Source organism: Armigeres subalbatus, chromosome 2, assembly GCF_024139115.2.
Source record: "Armigeres subalbatus isolate Guangzhou_Male chromosome 2, GZ_Asu_2, whole genome shotgun sequence".
NCBI lineage: Eukaryota > Metazoa > Arthropoda > Insecta > Diptera > Culicidae > Armigeres > Armigeres subalbatus.
Genome location: NC_085140.1, coordinates 56,000,380 through 56,022,474, shown reverse-complemented (window position 1 = coordinate 56,022,474; position 22,095 = coordinate 56,000,380). Strand labels below are relative to the sequence as shown.

Below are 22,095 nucleotides of genomic sequence, written 5' to 3'. Positions count from 1 at the left end.
GAGCTACTAGAAAGGATCAACAGACAGCCGATAACATCACATTTAGATAAGCAGAAGTGAAAAAAGTGAATTTCATGTTTAAGAGTACTTAACGAGTCGTAAGTAAATTAAACTGATGAGATCATATACTGGCAAATATTTACTCAACCTTATACGTACGAAACAACGTGCGAGTGTTCCACTTCATAGATGAATTTTAACCTCCGGTTAGCAGACGGTCATTGATTTTGACAAAAAAGGCGTTTGCAATACAGCGCCCTCAATTTAGCGTGCGATAAATGATGAAAATTAGTAGTAGGAATCTCGAAAAGACCTTAATTAAGACAACATGGCCGGCTGCTGAACGGAGGGCGGCACTTACGGGGACACCACATGGCGCAAACACGACATTTTCCCAGAGCTGATGGGGCTTGCGCTTGGATGTGTCCCCTAAAAGGCTAGTGCCACTAGTTCATAGCAGACAATGAACTGTAAAATATGAGTAGTATAGGCACCATTATACACATACATAAGCTAGTAACTTTTTGAACGCTTCAGCGTTAATACTAATTCAATAGTAAGGAGTAAAAATTCACTACTTGAAGGTTTTAAACTGTTCGGATAGATTATGACGATTTTATTTTGCAAATATAGTTATTTATTTAAATCCTTTGTTTTTCTGTTGTATTCAACCATCTGTTCGTATCCTATAATTTTTAATATCATATCCTTGCTTTGAGGAACCTTCATAATTTACCTACTTTTAGGGATTTCTAGAAGAAGAATTCTTTTGTGTTCAATCAATTTATCTTAGTGTATTAAATACAAGATATTGAGGATATTACATTGCTTTAAAATTTTTGTATTAAATATATCTTAGTGCATTGATTATGGATTAGATTGATTAATTAGACATGGTTAAACACATCAAAGCGTCTAATCTTAGAATTTGATACACTGCCCCGATTCGTCGATTTTCGAGGGTTTCGATTTTCTTTCAGAAACAAGCATACAATTGCCTTCTATTTGGACGGCCCCTAAAATGATAGACTTCGTTCAAAAAATTTGAAAATTAAAATCCACTTGTGTTGTAACACTAACGATTGGAAACTCGGTTTGTGGAACTGCAAATATGTCAACATCACCGGGAGCACACGCATACTCGCCGATGTGGTCAAGGCATCGTAGCGCTGCAGGTGGGTTGTTGGAAGGGATCAATGGTGCGAACGTTTAGAGGTAGTCATACCATTCACCAGATCTGGCGGCAACGCACCCGAGCAGGGAACAGCTTTCATAGTGATGGTCATTCTACGCACAGCTGGAACGTGAGTACGACAACTGCCCAAGCCACGACGTAAAATCGTCATAGGAGATTTGAACGCTCAGGTTGGCCAACAGGAGGAGTTTAGACCGACTATTAGAAAGTTCAGCGCTCACCGGCTGATGATCGAAAACGGCCTACGACTAATTGATTTCGACGCCTCCAAGAATATGGCCATTCGCAGGACCTACTTCTAACACAGCCTTTTTTATCGGTGCATCTGGATACCAGTACTGTGGTCGACACTTCTCCGGCATTATCGACGTCAGGACATATCGTGGCGCAAACATTGACTCTGAGCACAATCTGGTGATGGTTTAACTGCGCCGAAACTATCCGTCCTAACAATATTCGGTATCGACGGCCGCCGCGATAAGTTCAAGAGTGATTGAAGCAACCTGATGCCACCCCTGCTTACGCGCAGAATCTCGAGGCAGCATTGCCGGAAGAGGGATAGCTTGATGAACGATGCAGCCGAGGGCAACGTCGGTTATGTGGGACGAAGTATACTAAACGATTGGTTCTAAGAAGAATGCGGATAGATTCTGAAGGAGAAGGGTGCCGCAAGGGCGGTCGCGCTGCAGCAAGGGAATCGGCAGAATGTGAATCGCTATAGACGGAAGCAGAGACAGCAAACCCGCCTTTCTCGACAGAAGAAACGTCGTCTGAAAGAAGCGGAGTGCGAGGAGATGAAACATGCAAGTACTATCAAACTGCGCGTGCTCACGTGTTGCGCGTGATGAATGCATCGAATACAAAGTACATGCTAGTGGGTGGAACCGAGCGCGACAGGGCCCGCCTGGGAAGCAGTGTTACGATAGACGGGGATACCTTCGAGGTGGTCGATGAATTCGTCTACCTTGGATCCTTGTTAACGGCTGACAATAATGTTTACTCGTGAAATACGAAGGCGCATCATCTGTGGAAGTTGGGCCTACTACGGGTTCCAGAAGAAATTGCGGTCAAAAAAGATTCACATCCGCATCAAATGTGTCATGTACAAAACGCTCATAAGACCGTAGTCCTCTAAGGACATGAAACTTGGACCATGCTCGTGGAGGATTTGCAAGCACTTGGAGTATTCGAGAGACTGGTGTAAGAATACGGTGTGTGGCGGCGAAGGATGAACTACGAGCTCGCCCAGCTCTATGGCGATTCCTGCATCCAGAAGGTAGCTAAAGCCGGAAGAGTACAATGGGTAGGGCATGTTGCAAGAATGCCGGACAGTAACCTTGCAAATATGGTGTTCGTTTCCGATTCGGCAGGTACAAGGTGCCTGGAAGAAGCGGAGTGCGAGGAGATGGAACAGCTGTGCTGTTACCAAAAAAACATGCAAGTTCTATCAATCTGCTCGTGCTCTCTCAAATTACATCTAAATTAGCTTAAAATTAAGGATGATTATTATAATGGCAAATGCAATCGTTTAAGCATCGGGGAGCAAAAAAGTCAAAATTTGAATCACTCTAGGTGGGCTGATCAGGTGCAAAACGAATGGCGAGCGTCAGTCATCAATCAATCAGAAATTTCCCTCAAATGACATGTTCCGTAAAAACGTTCCTACGAATTTTCTACCGCATGAAGCCACAATTCGTTAATAAAATATCTAATATTAATTATTGCATTGCAAAAATAAAACCAGTTGAGCAAGACCTTGTATGCGAGAAACAGAAATGTTACATTTGCTGAAATATAAATCGATAAACATTAGACCTCTTCATGTTTTCAACACGGATACAAATTTCATCCATTTGCTTCAAAAATATACATGTTTACTTCCAAAATGGTAAAATTTATTATTTTATTTTTAAAACCAAATAAAATCCCTGTTTGTTTTATACGTACACTAGTGGGCAGCCCCTCGCTCGCTCTTGCAAAAGTAAACAAAAACTCGAGTTCAGATCGGAGGTCAAGAGAGGAGCAGGAGCAAGCGTGGAATAATATGTTTTCTTGCTTCCAAATTGATGATAAGGATGTTTTTCAGGTACAGAAAGGTAAGTAAATGAAATATGAACGATTGGAATTGTGAAATCTGGTAGTCAAATGCTACCAGAATATGGAAATTGGTAGAGTTGATAAGAAAATATTATGAATGGCCGAACCAAAACAATAATATCCATGTTTGCTTCAAACATTTAGCTGGTTGAAACAACTAAAAACGCACATTTGATTCAAAAGAAAGTTTTCGTTCGCTTCAAATGCAACAATATGTTTGATCCAAACATATTTATTTTTGATGCCAGAACAAACTGAATTATTGTTTGGATTTACCTAGAATATGTTTGTTTTTAACGTAGTTTTTTCTGCGTGTAATAAGTATAAAAAATTCAACCGGTCAGCCCAGCACCACAATTCTTATGCTAAAATAAGCCTTTTGTCAAATTTTCAGCTAATTCGGATTTAGTGTTTTTGAGCTGTTTTCAATTTTGAGAAAAATCTAACAATAGATATAAACGTCGGAAATCACCGCAATAACCTCTAAACGGAAGCTTTTGGTGTGCTCTACAAGTCTTGTGAACATTGCGATTCGATCCGTTCATGTTTTGACCATTTCAAAGTGATTTTCAAGATTTTAAGTGCATAAAAATACGGTTTCCTTTAAAAGTCGTTGTTCCACAAAATTTTTAAATTTATTATAAATCATTGCTAATTTATTGAATTATTATTCCTCTTTTTCCTCTGAATATTTGAGTAACATAATTGCCGATGTTCGATTTACCGTAAAATTCTTAAAAATTAGAAGCTGAACTTTTGGCATAAATGTACAAGTTAGGATTTCTTCAAACAAGTCATTCGAACAAAGAAGCATTGCTTTTCGATGATATTTAATGCTGACAACAAACGACTTTCAAATTTGATTCATTGCATCATATGTCTGTATGCTTTCACCATCGAGTGCATTCCAGTAACAAGTGAAATCAAAGCATCTTTGTTCGAATAACTTGTTTGAAGAAATCCTAACGTGTACATTTATGACAAATCTCGCTTAACTTTTCAAAAGGTCCCAAGTAACATTTTTTTCATGAATTAATTTGAATAGCGCAATCAACAGAACACCATGATAGCTTTTGATTGAAGTACTAAAATTAATTCATGAAAAAATGTTACTTAGGTCCTTTTGAAAAGCTAAGCGAGAAATGTTCAGTTTCGGATTTTTAAGAATTTGACCGAGCCGGTGACAAGCGCGATGTCATCATCATCAATAGACAAAGACCGCTGTCATCATTGAAACGCAGTATGAAAAAAAATTATAGCCCGGGACATCCTGGCTACGATCTGGCGATGGGCTAAACAATAGGATGTCAATAGGCTGAATTTTACGGTAAATCGCATACTAGCAATTATATTACTCAAATGTCCAGGGAAAAAACAGGAAAAATAATATAATAAACTAGCAATGATCTGTAATAAATTTAAGAATTTTATAGAACAACGACTTTTAGGAGAAACAGTATTTTTATGCACTTAAAAGCTTGAAAATCACTTTAAAATGGTCAAAACATGAACGGATCGAATCGCAATGTTCACAAGACTTGTAGAGTATATCAAAAGCTCCCGTTTAGAGGTTGTTGCGATGATTTCCGGCGTTTATATCTCTTGCTAATTTTTTTTCAAAATTGACAATAGCTGAGAAACACTAAATTGACTTGAGCCGCCTCGAAATTTTATCTGATTAGCTGAAAATTTGACAGAAGGCTTATTTTAGCATAAGAATTGTGATGCTGGGCTGACTGGTTGAATTTTTGATACTTTATGAAAACATGAAGAGGTCTAATAAACATTCTTAAGATTAAAATAATTTGGAGCTCAGAAAAAAAGTTTCAACGAGTTCCACCTTGAAACATCAAACGGAATCGTTGTTCTCGGTGTACCCTATGAAATCATGTTCATTACAGCTGCAACTATCCGCAACTTGAGTTTCAAGCAGATGGAGTTGCATTAAATTGCCTTCCAGCTAACCTCCCATTATTAATTCTTGCAGAGACCGAGCTACTTTTTTACACGAGGTTCATACAAATGCCCATAAAAAACAATCGGAAGGATTTGCCCAGTATATGTTGAAAAAATAGTTGGACCCCTCGTTATTTATTCATGGAATCATTTCCACTGACTCCCGCGTTTTTTTAAAATTTTTGATTCAGTAAAAATGACATAATACGAACATTTACTAGCCAATATACTGAGGGTCGTGGGTTCCCATCGAAGGGAAAGTGGTTACCTCCAATACATTTTTCAAATCATTATCTTCCACATAATGTACACACTTAACTCATTTCACCGTATTCGGTAAATTTTACCGAAATCTCAACAGCAGAACTGTTCGGTAATTTATTTTACAGATTTTACAACTGTCAAAATCACCGAAAATCAGTTAAATTATTTACCGAACAGTTCTGCTGTTGAGATTTCGGTAAAATTTTACCGAATTCGGCGATTTATTTTAAGTGTGTAGGGGAAGGTGGTCGGTTGCCGGCACCCCGTTGTAGCTTTTGACAGAAAACATATGTGGTCAGTCTGACATTTGCCATACGAGTGCTATGTAAGCACGATTTTGTTGTGTCCATTTCCGAAGTATATAGAAGTCTTTGTTTTGTTTTACAGAGAAAACACTTTTTCGTCAAGTGAAAACCAATTCTAAATTTTTTTTTTGGTAATTTGCTTAGTGTTGTAAACCGTGCTAAAACGATCGAAATGGTGAGCGCATTACGCATTTACAAAGCAAATTTACTCTATTTTGTTACTTATTTCGGTTGTCGGCACCCCGGTGATTATCAAGGGAAATCATCAGTTTATTGCATAATTTCAGGCCATTAGCCAAGTTGTTAGCAAAACTAACAATTTCATAAAAACACCTTAAAATGGCAAACTTAACTATGTGTATCAAAATTAAACATCTTATCCAAAAAAAAGAAAAAAATCTGGCTTCCCTTACAAGTCATCAATCAAGAAAAAGAGAAACGATGATACCCTGCAGTATCACACACCGCAGCTGGTCGGACGCTCGGTGGCAAGCGAGCCTCTATTGTCGTTGCAGAAGCAAACCCGCCTCAATACGACAAATAGAAGCACATGTTTGTGAATCAAACGCAACCGACTGTTGTTTAATTCTGATATACATAGTTGGGTAGAGAGAACAGGGTGTGAAATTTTGCCAAAGCAGATTCGATAGATACGGGGAATTGACTGATATCCCATCGTTATTAGCTGGTTATGGAACAACTTCTCGCGAGGGTAGCTGTTGTATACACAGGATTTTGTTTTTACACGATTTTTTTTCGCTCGTATTTTTGATCGTGTGACTTCAATTTACCACCAAACTCTTCGAAACATGTTTCAAAAAATTCATCAAAGAAAAATCACATGATAATTAATGTACGTTAAACATTTAGGATGAGTGGCAAATTGAGAAAATGTAAATCGTGTAAAAACAGAATCCAGTGTAATTGGTAATACGTTCGTGTATTTACTTAATGGAATAGTGTGGCTTCAAGTCCCACCTACAGTCGATTCTTTTTTCGCAATATCTCATAAAACACCTTAAAATGGCAAACTTAACTATGTGTATCAAAATTTAACATCTTTTCAAAAAAAGTTATTAAATGCATTCTTTACATCTAGTGTAATCAATGCACAGTACCTAATACCTCTCCTATTCAAACCACGTGCTATCTTAGCCGTTTCCGTTATCGACCGAATTGCTTTGATGGTAGAACGGCCTTTACGGAACCCATACTGGTTGCTTGATAAGCCACCAGCACACTCCGTATAGTCCGTCAATCTATTCAGGATCACTCTCTCTAACAACTTACCAGTTGTGTCGAGTAGGCAGATTGGTCTGTATGCCGAAGGCTCTCCCGGGGATTTCCCAGGCTTAGGCAATAGCACCAACTTCTGCCGATTCCAACGATCTGGGAAGTTTCCTTCGTCCAGGCAACGTTGGAGGCATATCTGGAGCGGCAAGAATCGCGTGCTTAAGGACCAGGTTAGGAATACAATCCGGCCTTGGCGTCTTGTTTAGTTTAAGTTTTCTTGCAACGGCGATAAGCAGGGTGTCTACTATCTGGAAAAACCAACGTAAACTACGTAAGGCAGTTTTGTTCATTGAGGATTGTAGTGCCATCATGCATGAATATTTTTAGAAAATTCATTTGATTACTTATATCATTGGCTTCGAACAAAACTAACGTATCTTAAGATATGAAAATTGTTGGATACGACAATTGTTTAAAAAATTTACTATGAAAACCCAAATTTAGTCCTCAGTGGTAATGATGCCTTTCTTGGATCCGAATTGCCTACATTTGGGTTTTGAAGCATTTGATGAAATATTTCAATAGAAGAAGCCCTAGGGAAGCATTCTCTTTTCCGTTTGCAACATTTATTATTCAGAAACATTCCAATCGTAGGCATATCTTGTTTTTCGTGCATCACTAGAAATCATAAAATGTCAATCATGTACCAAAACCCAATTAATTTGGTTGTGGTGCTCGCGAGTAGTAAACGTTGCGGACGGGAAAAGATAGTGTGTGTGTTATTACATTCTAACTCCTACTGTCTGGCAGTGTTGGTAAATCTCAAAATCTCAAATCTCATCGGCGATTCAAACCATGCGTGAGTCAAATCCCATCAGAATTATGACCTAGAGATTTGCTCATGATTTGAATCGCAATTTGCATCATTGCATGATATTTACGTGTTGTTCATTGTTGAATGCATTGAATTGACTATTTTTCGTCTAAAACAATGGCTAATAATTGCATAAACAAAACTTTTTAGAACGAAATCATTTTTCGGTGAGTGAGCGAAGCGATGCGATTCTGGCCGAGAAACTCAAGCGCGATGCTTCCCCTACAGAATCGCAGGCGAGTTAGCTCGTGCATGAAACCTCGATGATTCAGATTTGAGTATGATTCTACCAACACTGAGTGTCATTATGGATAAAATATTCGTGCAAACATTTTATTAATATCATTGTAAGACTTTTGAATCAGGGAGCAAGAAGGTGATAGCTCTATTGTATCTCATATAGCCTGTTTCAATGCGTTCCAAAGCTTTTGTCGTGTACATAAGTACCGCATTATTGCACCCACGTATTATAAAATATCTTAAGTGCATTCACACTTCCTGAATCAAAGTGAAATCCTTCTGATTGAGGCGCGCATTTAATTGGACAAAATATTATTAGGCCGATATAAATATTTTTTTTAAATATGTCTCACCCACATTGTTATTTTGCTCAAAAATAACAACTTGAGGGGCAACAAAAAAAAATTCCGGTAAATTTTTAGAACTTTCAAGACATTCTTTAACAAATCCGAAGAGTTTTATTTTATTTTATTTTTTTTTCATTTTAATATTTATTTTTTACTAGCAGATCCGTCGAACTTTGCTTCGCCTAAAATTGATTTATTCTCTGATTAATTCTCGAGTTATGCAGAAATGTTTGGTTCATTTGTATGGGAGCCCCCTTTCCAGAAGGGGGAGGCGTTGCAAACCACCACAGAAACATGTCTTCTCTTCCAAAACCTCCACACGCCAGATTTGTTTCCATTTGTTTGATCTCGAGTTATGATGAAATTGGTGTTTCATTTGTATATGAGCCAGGTTTCAAAGAGGAGAGGGGTCTCTAACCATCTTAAGAATCTTCCCCGGCCCCAAAAACCTCTGCATTTAAATTTTCATGCCGCTCGATTCAGTAGAAGAAGAAGAAGATTACCTCCTCCCCCTTGACTTTGCGGAGACCATAATTTTTAATAAATATGTGTAACGGCCTTATTAGTTTTCAGTTTGCAAAAAAAAAATTCATTTTCCAAAGTTGTTTTTTAATATAAATTGAATGCATTGCTAGCAGAGTGCGAGATTTCTCTTGTTTCGGACAGCAGAACGATGGCGCGATCGGCCGGATTATTGTGTTCTGCATTGCGCGGCCGGTAATAAAAATCAGTTCAGTGCGTGATTTCTCTTGTTTCGGACAGCAGAACGATGGCGCGATCGGCCGGATTATTGTGTTCTGCATTGCGCGGCCGGTAATAAAAATCAGTTCAGTGCGTGATTTCTCTTGTTTCGGACAGCAGAACGATGGCGCGATCGGCCGGATTTTTGTGTTCTGCATTGCGCGGCCGGTAATAAAAATCAGTTCAGTGCGAGATTTCTCTTGTTTCGGACAGCAGAACGATGGCGCGATCGGCCGGATTATTGTGTTCTGCATTGCGCGGCCGGTAATAAAAATCAGTTCAGTGCGTGATTTCTCTTGTTTCGGACAGCAGAACGATGGCGCGATCGGCCGGATTATTGTGTTCTGCATTGCGCGGCCGGTAATAAAAATCAGTTCAGTGCGTGATTTCTCTTGTTTCGGACAGCAGAACGATGGCGCGATCGGCCGGATTATTGTGTTCTGCATTGCGCGGCCGGTAATAAAAATCAGTTCAGTGCGAGATTTCTCTTGTTTCGGACAGCAGAACGATGGCGCGATCGGCCGGATTTTTGTGTTCTGCATTGCGCGGCCGGTAATAAAAATCAGTTCAGTGCGAGATTTCTCTTGTTTCGGACAGCAGAACGATGGCGCGATCGGCCGGATTATTGTGTTCTGCATTGCGCGGCCGGTAATAAAAATCAGTTTAGTGCGAGATTTCTCTTGTTTCGGACAGCAGAACGATGGCGCTATCGGCCGGATTTTTGTGTTCTGCATTGCGCGGCCGGTAATAAAAATCAGTTCAGTGCGAGATTTCTCTTGTTTCGGACAGCAGAACGATGGCGCGATCGGCCGGATTATTGTGTTCTGCATTGCGCGGCCGGTAATAAAAATCTGTTCAGTGCGAGATTTCTCTTGTTTCAGACAGCAGAACGATCGCGCGATCGGCCGAAATATTGTGTTCTGCTTTGCGCGGCCGGTAATAAAAATCATTTCAGTGCGTGATTTCTCTTGTTTCGGACAGCAGAACGATCGCGCGATCGGCCGAAATATTGTGTTCTGTATTGCGCGCCCGGTAGGCCGGTAGTTAGTTTGTACTACTTTTCGCGCCCGATTCATGGCTAGGTAAAATCACTGTGTATAATGAATGGCACGGTCGTATCGCTTATCAGAGTGAATCCAGATCCAACGATGCCTACCAATTAACTAATAATCCTTCCTGTGGTTTTTGTGGAGACGCAGAGGTAAACACGGTCTTCAAATAGCAAAAACCACCTACTAATATTCCTTCCTTCTTCCTAACTGACTACAAGGACGTGGCCGGCGCCGTTATTGATCATTTCAATTTTAGAGTTACTGAAACTTGCACACTGAGAATGCTTGAACAATCCCAGTCAATCATTCAGTTGATTCTTTGTGCAATTTCACTGATTCTGGTCAATCACGGAGTAGCAACCATAGATATGTGTAGTCAGTCAAAGCTAAGCTAAAGCTAAGCTAATAAATTGATTGCATTGCTAGCAAAGGCATTGGTATTGATAACAATTGATCGTCTCATGCCTGCACAAACATGCCCCTATCTGGATCACTTTTTATACACCATGCACTACATTACGCATTTTTGTTACATTTGTTTCGACCGCGGTCACTGGTCCGGCTCCATTGTTCTACTTTTTGTGCGAAACACCGCACAAAAAGGAGAGTCAAAAAGCCAACCGCACTGAACGGCGACGGCCGAAACGAGACTCTTGCGGACAAGAAAAGAGGGTGCTGCCAAAATGATCCGATACCCTATTTTAACATTCATAACCCAAAATTTCAATATAATTGACAAATTGGTAGAGAATTTCCGAATCGATTGATAGGGGAAATGTTCCGATCTCCATCTCACTGTACATATATCCATCTCATCGCTAAACAAAGAAATACGGCACCAAATTTGTCGCTCCTTTTTGTCAACATGCGTGCTCACTGCTGAAACAAACCAAATTCCTTACCATTGCTTTGTTTTTGATGGGATGGAAATAGGAGCTATGAGATGAAGTGGCGAACCGTTCCCCTATATAAATCTCAAAAATCCATCGGAAGATAAAGGCGCTATTAAAGTTCAAAATCTTACATGATTTCGTGACGGTCTCGAATTTGGAAATTTTCATTTGTCACCCTGTTTCCGAGTCTTCCCCTTAGACGTAGTTTACGTCAAAAAGTTTGAATAAATATACCAATCAAATCTATTAAAAATGTAGTGAACCGCAAAAAACCTTTTGCCATCTTCCAAAGGATTCCTGGAGAATTTCCGAAGCTATTCATGGTGAAATCTAGGAATTTATTCGGGAAATTTATTGAGAATTTTTTGGAAATTCTTTATGAATATATTAAAAAATACTAAATTACACTGGATTCTACACACATTTTCTCAATTTTCCACTCATCCTAAATGTTCAACGTATATTAATTATCATGCGATTTTTCTTTTATTTATTCTTGATTTTTTGAAACATGTTGCGACGAGTTTGGTTGCGCATTGAGGTCACACGATCGAAAATACGAGCGAAAAAAAATCGTGTAAAAACAAAATCCTGTGTAGTTAGGATTTTTTAAAGCAATTCCTGGATTATTTTTGGAGGAATTTCTAAGATAAAAACCGAAAAGAATTCCCGGAGGAATTTCAAAACGAATTTCCGGACGATTTTTCGTATGGTTTCTTTAAGAAATTCCCGAAAGGGAACCTGAAGGGATTTAAAAAAAGGTTAAAATGATTTGTAAAGGGTTTTTGCTAGAGGAATTCTTGAAAGAATAGTCGAAGTAATCCCGAATGGATTTTTCAAAGGAGTTCCTAAAGGTATTCTCGAAGAATTTCCAAAGAACTCTTCAAAGCAAAATATACGGAAAAACTTCTCCAGGTGTTAAGTTTTCCTCAAGATTCTTCTGAATGAGTTCCTGAAAAAATCCCAAGGAATTTCAAAAGAATATCCAAAGCATTTTCCGAAGGTTTTTACAGTAAAGCAGTAATAGAACGCTAATGGCGCTGTAACCATTGAAATTATTCTGCCAAAATATGCTTCAATAAGCTTAATAGCCTATTCAGATTACGATGTAGATTATTTATCGTAATAAAAATCGTGTTAAAGCTGCGAAAGAAAATTGAATGTATGGGGATGGCATCAGTTTGTTGTTTATCATGATATTTATGATCTTAAATAGCGTAATCAGAATAGGCTATAACTTGGCCGTTTGACACTTATAGTACCGGTACCTTGGCTGCTAGGTCTAAGCAAACTAGATGTTGGTCACGCGAACAGGTATGAGGACGTTAGGCATAAAGGATGTTAAGCATAAAATGCCCCAAAAACACCCCATGACATAAATTATGCCTAACGTCATGGATCCAGCAATCTCATATTTTTGCATCAACACATTTCTGAAGGAGTTTTCGTAAGAAGTTCTGAAGGATTTCCTGAAGAAATTCCCAAACATATTTACCGAACATTTCCTTAAGAAGTTTCCTTATAGTCACTAGCGGTACCACGCTTACTGACGTTCACTGACGGTGTGGCGGGCCAGTCCGATTAATCATGCTTCGGGAACAAACCTTCAACGATCCTGGCTAACATCTCCGGGGATTTCTCAGGAGGTGTGCTGTTGGTCCTAGCCATCACTATCCTGTATGTATCCCCCCATGGAGTATGATTGGCCATCCTGCACAGCTCTTCAAAGCAGGCTCTCTTACTACATTTGATTTCGTAGTTCAGAGCTCTGCTCGCTGTTTAGAACACCCGTCGTCTTTCTAGCCTGTCCGCTTTGGTTCTAGCACGCCGCAACCTTCTTTTAGCTCTAAGATAGGTTCTGCGAAGTTCAGCTATCGCGCTCGTCCACCAGTGCACCGGTTTGCGGTTGCCGGTTGGCATAGTCCTCCTGGGCATTGTCGCGTCACATGCTCGTATTAGGATATCGGATAACTCATCATCGCTATGGCCTAGAGTTCGATTTTTCCACCGTAGTGATTCTTCCAGCAGTTCTGGGTCGAACTGCGAAGTACGCCATCCTAGATCAGCTTTGATGATGGTCACTAGCAGTATACCCTTCGTGAACCCTCCATTCAGGCTCCACCGTCCATCCCGTACTGCAGAAGGCCACGTCGATGCATGACTCGCCATTCGGTCCTCTGAACGTTGACGCTTGACCCTCGTTCAGCAGGACTACGTTCAGTACCGCTAGAGACTCTAGCAGGATATGACCTCTAGCGTTAGTGGACCGAGAGGCCCAATCCACTGTCCACGCGTTGAAGTCACCTGCTGTAACTAATGGTTTAAGACCAGTTAGTCTCGCTACAAGATTATCTAACACCCTAGTATACTGCTCTATGCTCCATCTTGGAGGACAGTAGCAGCTGCAAAAGTAAACTCCGTTTACCTTTGCTATAACAAAACTCTCATCATCAGGAGATGACACATTTCCTGGATGAGGTACCTCCCGCAAGTCCAGATGGTCACTATTCCGGACTTATCCGCAACCCAACTGCTATGTTTAGCAGGGATGCGGTACGGGTCGGACAGCAAGGCAACATCAGTCTTATTCCCGTGTACCGACTCCGCAGTGGTTGAGATTTAGCTGAGCTACTTGCATGACCGAGCCCGTCTGGAGGCCGGACAGGCCTGCCCACCGGATGGGTGTTTGTTGTCTGTGCCAGGACCACAGATCAAACACCTCGGTGTGGCCTGGCAGGTGTGAGCCTTATGACCTTCGGTCCACACCTCCGGCAAAGCCGACTTCGATCAGGACCTTTACAGTCATATCCCTAGCAGCACAATCCAGACCGATTTGGTTGCAGCAACTCAAATGTGACTAAATTCGGTTACATATGGGTTACAGAAACTTTTGTGCAACATGTGTGCTGCTCGGGATGACTTATGTCCGTAATCGAAGCACTTGAAGCACTTGACTTGACATCATCCCCTAGACCAGTGAGATTTTTATCGCCCCGCAAAGCCTTTAGAACGTCAGTATAGCTCTTATCATTAGCCTTGACGATAATTTCTTCGCCTGTGTCCTTTCCTCTACGGACATTCCCCTTCTTGGCCAATGGTGCCTTCTTCTCCTCTACCGCTTTTCGCCTTTTTGGGATTCACAACTTCCCTCCAGGGCAGGCCTTCCTTCAGGCGTACTTCGGTACTCCTCGTAGAAGGAGGAACTGGTTTCCGTCGTTCCTTAGGGCCGGCAACCTGGTCAACCTTCTCCCGACGAATTTTAGTACCCTTTAGTAGTTTGGCTTTCTACCAGCTGCTTTTGTTCCGTAAGGACTCGAATCTTCGACTTGGCTTCCTTCCTGGTCTCCACCGCTTGGTTCACTGCCAACTTTTTCTTCTCGGTAAGTGGGCGATCTTGATATCGATGGGTGGCCCCTCCGACCTGCCACGCTCTTCTGTATCGCCTGCCCCTGGCAATCGGTGGGACCTGTTAAGGCCACTTCTTTTGGTGAAGGGTACTGTGGGAGGTACCCCACATGCTCCGTTAGCGGCCTGCTATTTATTTCACTTCTCAGACCATGCATCTTCTTGGCACGGATCGCTTGATACCGCAGGATTAGGTGTTAGGGGACATCATATTATTAGCTGCACTGAAGTGCTCATGATAATATGACCAGACTTACACCGCTACACACTGCTCAAAAGTATCTATATCCCCAGTGTAGCGGGTATATTATATATATAGGGGGAAAGACGGCTTTGGCAGGTTTTGTTCTATTATTGGCAGGGGGTTTTTGTCGACCAAATTTTATGAAATTTGGCCACAATATTCTTTGATATGCAAAGAATGCTTAGGCCAAATTTGAGCCTAGTCAGTCATAAAACCCCCCTGCCAATAATAGAACAAAACCTGCCAAAGCCGTCATTCCCTATGTAAAAAAGCCTAAAACCGCTAGTTATGATTTTTGTCCCGAATTGCCATAAGCGTAACTCCGAAGAGAAACCGTAACAAAAAGTTGGCCCCCTTCTGCTTCTCGCCAAAGTTGTAGCACTGCACTATGGTCTAGGATACAGATTTACGCGGAAAGATGAATTTTACTCCAAAACTATATTTTTTAGAAAAAACTGTTGTTCTACAAAATTGTTCAGAATAGTAAGGCCAACATTATGGTTCTATAAAAAAATAGGGTGGCCCATCATATAAAAAAAATAGATTTTTTTTTTATTTCTCGGAATATTGACATGTTATGTTCTACAAAGTTGTAGCGTAGCTTATTCCAATCAATTTTGCTAAAAAACTTTTTCTGTAGCTCTTAAGTTAGCTGATTTAGAGCAATTTTACCTAATTGGATTAGGGTGTACCTAAAAAAACAGTATTTTTAATCTACTTTTTTTGTTTTAGATTTCTCAAAAAAGGTGAAACTCAGGTGACTTCAGGCGTCTTCAGGTGTCTTCAGTGACTTTTAGAGCACAAAAAAATTCAACTTTTAATGGATAAATATGATCAAGATCTTTTTCCGATCAAAAGTTATAATCGTTTTTCTGTCGAATTTACATTTTGTTGATGTCTCTGATTAGGGCAGACCAAAAAATATGTTTACACGGCTTTTGAAAGAGCAATTCATATTCTTTATTATGTCAAAAAATTGGAGATATAAAAGATTTTCACTGCTAACCCACAACGACTTAAGTGTTTGGGAGACTGGACCGCATGGTTGCCGATATGCTAGAGCAAGGCATAATTCGAGAATCTGAATCGCCGAACACATCACGAGTGGTTCTAACAAAGAAAGTGAACAATACCAACTATCGGGCATTGAATAGGATTATGGAGCGGAATCATTTTCCTATGTCGATCATAGAAGACCAAATAAGACGTCCTCAAGGAAAACGATACTTCACATCGTTGGACTTGAAGAATGGATTCTATCATGTAGTGCTGACAGAGGAAAGTAAAAAATATACCTCGTTTGTTACAGATAGCGGTCAGTACGAGTTCAACGCCTTCCGTTTCGGGTATCCACGAAGTCTCCCGCTATCTTCGTGAAATTAATTACAAAAGTCCTTGATCCCTTCATTCGCAATGGCACCGTTATTGTGTTCATTGACGATATGATGATAATTACGGATGATATCGAGCAACATTTCCAAATTATAAAAAAAAGGTCTTGGAAACGCTATCAGATAACTATTTAGAGCTGCTGTTGTCTAAATGTCAGTTTATGAAAACAAGAATTGAATTCAGAAAAATATATTAAGCTCTTTTAGTGGAATGTATTCAACCGTATAAGACAAGTTAAGTTCTCTCCATTTAATACCTACCACCAATTATTTTCGATATCTTTGCAGATACGTATTTCGACCACAACTGTGTCGTCGAGTCAACAACTCTAAGTCAACAACTCGAGCCACAACTCTAAGTCAAGTCAAGTACGAGACACTGAAGACGACCACACAGTTGTGGTCGAAATACGTATCTACAAAGATATCGAAAATAATTGGTGGAATTAAATGGAGAGAACTTAACTCGTCTTAGACGGTTGAAGAATTGAACATTTGGGCTACGTTCAATTCAACCAAATTCAACCCAGCGATTTTCCAGTTCCTATATAGTAGACGGAACGGAAGAGTCTTCAGCGATTCCTTGGACTGGTGAATTATTTTTGAAAGTTCATTGGAGGGTTCAACGTTCTTGCGGGAAAGCTGTACTAGCTGGTGAATGCGTGTTCTTCTGGCTTTGGAGAAGTGACGGGAAATGTCATTTCGATGTCATGGGACTAATTTGCTAATAACTTTTTTCACAAGTCATTTACAATTATGTTTCCTATATAAACATGTAGCCCTGAAAGGACCCGAAAACTTTTTCTTACAGGTTATTTCTCTAAATATGATATTGGCGGCGTAAGAGCCGAATTAGTGTCAAAAGACATTAATGTCATGACATTCCGTAACATTTTTTTAATTTCGCTTTCGTGGCTCACACTTTGTATAATTAGAACAATAATCGGTTCGACAAAGTTCTTGGATCCTTTAAGTATTATATGTTAATCAAAAAATCCAACCTGGTAATTGCTTATGAAAAAAGTTATTAGGAAATTAGTAATAGCAATGCCATGACATTTTTTTTACATTCCCCATCACTGCTTTGGAGACGTCCTGCTTCAAGCAAGCGGATGATGGTCTAATGCATCCGGTTATGTATCACAGCAGAAAAACTTCTCCAAAAAAAATCCAAGTTGCATAGCTTCGAGCTGGAGACGCTTGCAACCGCCTATTGCCTGCAACGATTCAGAACATATTTGTTCGGTTTACGATTCAAAATAGTGATGGATTGCAACTCGCTGAAACACGCACTGGAGAAACGTGAAATGAACGCCAAAATGATGTTGGAGCAGCACGACTTCGAAATAGTTCATAGGTCAGGACCATATATTTGATTGATGGAGAACACAATACACACACACGCATCCAGTTTGTTAGAGGACGCAATGTACGTATCTCAGCGACAAGATCCTGAAGTTGGCAAGCTAAAAAAAAGCTGACATATCAGGTTTAATGAATCACTACAAAATACGTGATGCGATCTTGTACAAACTTGTAGGTCGAAACTCATTACTGTATGCCCCAGTTTAAATGGTTCAATCGGTAAATAACAAGTTCCACAACGATAAGGGACATTTATGACTGGACAAGTGGTTTCCAAAAATGAGCGAACAGCTACAGTTACTTGTGTAGCATACAATCTTCGAAATAAAAGGTATGGTGGGACCACGTGGGACCCTTGTTGACCTTTTTCCTATACATACATCATCTTGGCTCACTCGAGAGAAGCAGAGGTGAAAATGAGTACGTGTTAGCAGTCGTTGACATTGCTCCAGAAATACAGAGTGTTGGAAAGGTGATTTGGTGAAGCTGAGAAGAGTCCCGGTAGGATGACGGAGCTGTACCCAACAAGATATTTCAACTGAATAAGCTAGTTTTCTAGCTGAAAAAGACTATTTTTGGTTGAATAAGCGCTATATTAGCATCAAATGTTTTTTTTGTTAAATAACTTGGCTGTGCATATGCACAGCACATGTTTCGAAATGGACAAATTTATATGAAATTTGCGAAAAAGAATCCACGTGTCTTGGAGGGACTCGAACCCTCAACCTCCTACTCTCTAGATAGGCGTGATAACCCCTACACAACAAGACCACTTAAAGGTCACGTTTGCGGAAAAGCCATCAGAATCCGAGTACCAACCTCCACCGCGGTTAGCTTTTTTTGCAAATTGAATATTCAAGTCCCTCCAAGACACATGGATTCTTTTTCGCAAATTTCATATCAATTTGTCCATTTCGAAACATGTGCTGTGCATATGCACAGCCAAGATATTTAAAAAAAAATGGTTTTCGTACGGCCGAGTTGCCGAATAATATGCAATTAATTGTAATCAAATGTTTGTTGGATATGCTTCGAGAGTAGTACACTGAGAAAAATCCAATCATATCCATTATGTGTGGCACACATAAATTTTGACTATAGCATTTCCCACATAACGGCTATGTGAATTCGCATAGCATTATGTAGAAACACACATAACCGTTATTAACTAATAACCTTTATGTGGATTATCCTATAGCGGGTGGTTATTAACGCACACATAAAGTTTATTTGTAAATTTCTTTAGATTTTTGCCAATAAAAATGTGTTGATTTTTATTAGTGTAGAGCAAGATGCAGTTTCGGCACGATGCACTAGTCAGTCTGATGCGAAACGTAAAAGAAAAACAGTCCGTTATATTAAAACTTGCGTGTTTATTTTGGCCGAGTCAGTGCCCTCAGTTTCTTTCCGTAATATCAATACATATCGTCGGCGAAATCAAATAGCTGAACGGACTACGTAAAAATTGTACCACTCGTGTCAAACCCTGCCCTTTATATTACTCCCTCCGAAGCGATGTTGTATATCAGGCACGAAAGACCATCACATTGCCGTAACCCTCTGCGCGTTTCGAAATGATTCGACAATGCTCCTGAAACTCGAACTACGCACATCACCCGACCCATCATCGCCTTGATCAACCGTATCAGTTTATCCGAAAATCCTTGTTCGTGCATTAGCTTCCATAGCTGGTCCCGCTCGATTGTACCATAAATCCCGCCTGCTACTGTCCCACAAACTCTCTTGAAATTGGTGTTAGTCGACGGCATAAAATTTGGGAAAGTATTTACATTGCAGGCGGCGTTCAGCAATGTGATTGCGCGGTAATTGCTACAATCCAGCTTATCGCCCTTTTTGTAGACGGGACACACGAAAACTTTCATCCACTTCTGCGGCAGAACCTCATCCTCCCACACCTTGGTAATTACCTACTGCTCTAGCCAGTGCCTAACCACCGTGTTCAAACAGCTCTCCTGGTAGTTGGTCAACTCCAGGAACTTTGTTTTTAAGCCGGCTGACTTCCTCCTGGATTTTCTAGAGATCAGCAGCCGGTAGAAGTATGTCCTGCGTGCGTGCTCCTAGGTTTTTTTGTCTGCATCATTGCCATTCGGGTGCTCTTCGAAGTGCCGCCACATTTGGATCACTTCACACTCGTTTGTAAGAAGGTTCCCGTTTATGTCCTTACACATATCAGGCTATTTGTGGCATGTGGCCCTTACGTGAACGGTTCAACTACTCATAGAATTTTTCTTCGTTATTTGCGCAGTACAGTTGCTTTGTCTCTACCTTGCTCCAAAAAATCGAGTTTTTTCTTAAGAAAATTATTTTGAGCTTTTTAGTGGAATGTCTTCACTTGTCATAAGACGATTTTGTACAATCCCATTTAATTCCACCACTTAATTGTATCTGACAGATACGTATTTCGACCTCAACAGTAAGGTCGTCCTCAGTGTCTCGTACTTGACTCGATGGAATTAAATGGGACTCGTCTTATGACAAGTGAGTTTTGTCTGTTCCGCGCCCGTTTGTATCGTGCCTCATTCGCCTTCGTGCAGTGTTGTAGCAATCTCGTCCATGCTGCATTCTTCTCTTCCACTCACATTGCTCACATTCGCCGTCATACCACTTACCAGTCGTTTTTTTGGTCCGGGGGCACCGTGCCTAGTGCAGCGATTGCGGTGCTTCCAATGGCGGATCGAATATCTCTAAGGGCATCTTCAAGAGAAGCTGCGCCTGGCTGCTCTTCCAGCTGCTACGCGTAGTCTTGGGTTAGTCTACAATCTTGTAGCCACCCAATGTTTGGCCGCTGTGAACGATTTTGTCGCGTGTTGTACACCGTCGAGAGTTTTGAGCGCAGGCATACTGCAACGAGATAATGGTCGGATTCAATATTCGCACTGCGGTAAGTGCGGACGTTCATGATGTCGGAGAAGAATTTACCGTCGATTTGGTTTTCCGTTTTTTGGTTACGCAATTTTCATGTGGCCTTGTGGATATTTTTGCGGGGAAAGAAAGTGTTTCGGACTATCACTCCGCGGGAGGCAGTAAAGTTTATGCATCGTTGGCCATTGTCATTCGATACGGTATGCAGTATCGATAACCGGTCGTTCTATGCATTTCATCCCTGCCTAACTAAGCGTGTTTGAATGAAAAGCACAATCGCCGTTCTGAAAATCATTTGATAAATGTTCCTAGAATTCAAGATCTTAATCCATTATTTTATTCATTGCCATTAGTAAAATTTCCGTGGGAAGAAAAGAGACGGCAATACAATTTTACTCAGTCACTGAGTAGGTGAAAGTTAGAGTGTATCCTTTCTAAGCGCGTGCAAGAGAAAGATGACTTAACGTCAGCAAGCCTTAGTGTAGTTTTCGAGGTACAATTGATTGGACCAAGGCTTAAATTGTGAAGGTAGATAATTTGCTGTAGAAGCTTAATTTTAGATGACCTGGGTCATAACCTAAAGTAAATTTAGTTCTTGTTACATCTATGATTTTTTGAAACAAATAAAATGTGATTTTTAACACGACATTCTTATGTGAGAAAAGCAAAACATTCGACCGTCTAGAGTGTTATAAAATATAACTAGGCATATTAGAAATAAAACAAATGTGTGTCAATTTGGTTCAATAGTTAGCAGATAAGAAATTTAAATGTTAACCCATTGAATTTAGGAAACCCAGAATAACCATTGAACCCTTAAACCATTTATGTCTGTTTAAACTGTAGCCTACTATCTAATCGATTTGAAACTACTCGATAAAATTAATTCATAAATTGATTTACCTCCACTAATTATAATTAACTGTTCCTTGGTACCCTAAACCAACAACACTAGAAAAAAATCTTCGTTTGATTACAGTTAATGTGCTTCTATGCTTTTAGAAGAAACGACAATAAATAATTGTAATCGCATACGATCGTGTCTTTCAAACGAAGAACAGAGAATTATTGCAAACAAACTAATAAAGTTGGGCTAAAGCCGAAACCTTTTGATCTCTTATCAAGTGCTAAACTGTAGTCTAAAAGTTTAACAATGAATCCAAACATCAGAATCACGCTAAAATAGTTTCAAACACGAAAGTATTCACTGTACCCACCTAATGGAGGAAAAGAATAAACTGTATAAAGAAGCACTCATCCCAGAAAAAAAAAACAAATGCACATCCGCAAAAAAGCAACCTATTAACCGAATACAGGACATCATTAACGGAAATGAGAAAATAAAATCAGTTCAACCACAAAATAACAAATAACAGAGAAAAAACAACAAACCATTGTCCATTTTTGATTGCCACTTGTTGTGAAAATGCCATTATATTTATGTTGCGCGTCGTTCGGCATCGCCGGGCACGCTGGGGTAGCGGCCACCGTGGGGTGACAAAAAAATAAATTAAATTTTTTGAATGGTTTCAAACGATTGCGCGGGGCGATTCATGTCCCTTGTACCGGGTGCAATTGTAACAACTTCGTGGGATCAAGGCCCCATGCTG

The 22,095-nt window shown here is 40.1% G+C and overlaps 1 protein-coding gene across 4 annotated transcripts in view; it reads left to right on the top strand.

Annotated features, from left to right (window-relative positions):
• LOC134208672 (protein rogdi) overlaps positions 1-646 on the top strand; it is a 40,015-nt gene extending 39,369 nt beyond the window's left edge. For all 4 annotated transcript variants that reach the window (XM_062684455.1, XM_062684454.1, XM_062684453.1 and 1 more), the window contains exon 6: positions 2-646. The gene's annotated coding sequence lies outside the window, so the exon portion shown is untranslated. The remainder of the gene's footprint in view (position 1) is intronic.
• Positions 647-22,095: the final 21,449 nt, after the last annotated feature.